General features: G+C 41.2%; 1 non-coding gene across 1 annotated transcript; it reads right to left on the bottom strand.

Moving 5' to 3' along the window:
• Positions 1-521: 521 nt before the first annotated feature.
• LOC141662618 (small nucleolar RNA R71) lies at positions 522-628 on the bottom strand. The gene has a single exon (XR_012550724.1). It is a non-coding gene; the product is annotated as a small nucleolar RNA R71 (small nucleolar RNA).
• Between the last annotated feature and the right edge of the window lie 357 nt (positions 629-985).

The following is a 985-nucleotide window of genomic DNA, read 5'->3' as shown; positions in this document are numbered from 1 at the left end:
GCGCCGCTGCCGGGGACTCGGTGTTGTTAATTTTTAATTTTTGTGCTTGTCATCAGTGGTCGTTAAAGTTCACTAACTCGGATTCTTTTACTTTCACGGTTTATTTATTTATGTTTCAGGTACTCATTACAATGGGAGATCCAGCAGCAAGAACGAAAGCCTTGATGGATTTTTCTCAACCCAAGATCAATGACAATCAATCTAGCATTGTCAGGCCAGCTATCACAGCTAATACCTTTGAGATCAAGCCTGACATAATTCAGTGGGTGCAGAATTCCATCTAGTTTGGGGGTTCTCCAACGGAAGATCCCAATTTGCATATTAGGGATTTCATTGAGATCCGCGACACCTTCAAGTTCAACGGTGTTTCTGAAGATATTGTGAAGCTGAAAATATTCCCATTCTCTTTGAGGGATAAAGCTAAGAGCTAGTTACACTCTCTACCAGCTGGTTCGATTACTACTTGGGAAGATCTTGCTCAAAAGTTTCTCACTAAATTCTTCCCTATGGCAAATACATCTGCAATCAGAAACGCTATTACTCAATTTGCGCAGTAATCGGAAGAATCTTTATATGAAGCTTGGGAGCTCTACAAGGGGATGCTTAGGCAGTGTCCTCATCATGAAATTCCTAATTGGATGGTCATCAATTGTTTTTATAACGGGTTGGGAGCATAGTTAAGACCCATGCTCGACGCAACATTAGGTGGAGCATTATGAGCAAAGACCTATAAGGAAGCCTATGATCTAATTGAACTGATGGCTGCTAATGAATATCACTATCCAACTCAGGGAAAGGTAGCAAGAGTTGTTCAAGTGGATACAACTACGGCTATCACTGCTCAACTAAAGGAGTTGTCTATGAAGATCGATTCTCTGGCTAACTATGGTGTTAATCAGATAACCATTGTTTGTGAGCTATGTGCAGGTTCGCATGCGACGGAGCAATGCACTATATCTAGTGAATCAATTCAGTTCGTGAGCAA

Source organism: Apium graveolens, chromosome 5, assembly GCF_009905375.1.
Source record: "Apium graveolens cultivar Ventura chromosome 5, ASM990537v1, whole genome shotgun sequence".
Lineage (NCBI taxonomy): Eukaryota > Viridiplantae > Streptophyta > Magnoliopsida > Apiales > Apiaceae > Apium > Apium graveolens.
Note: the sequence above shows the minus strand (reverse complement) of the source record. Positions and strands in the feature narration are given on the sequence as shown.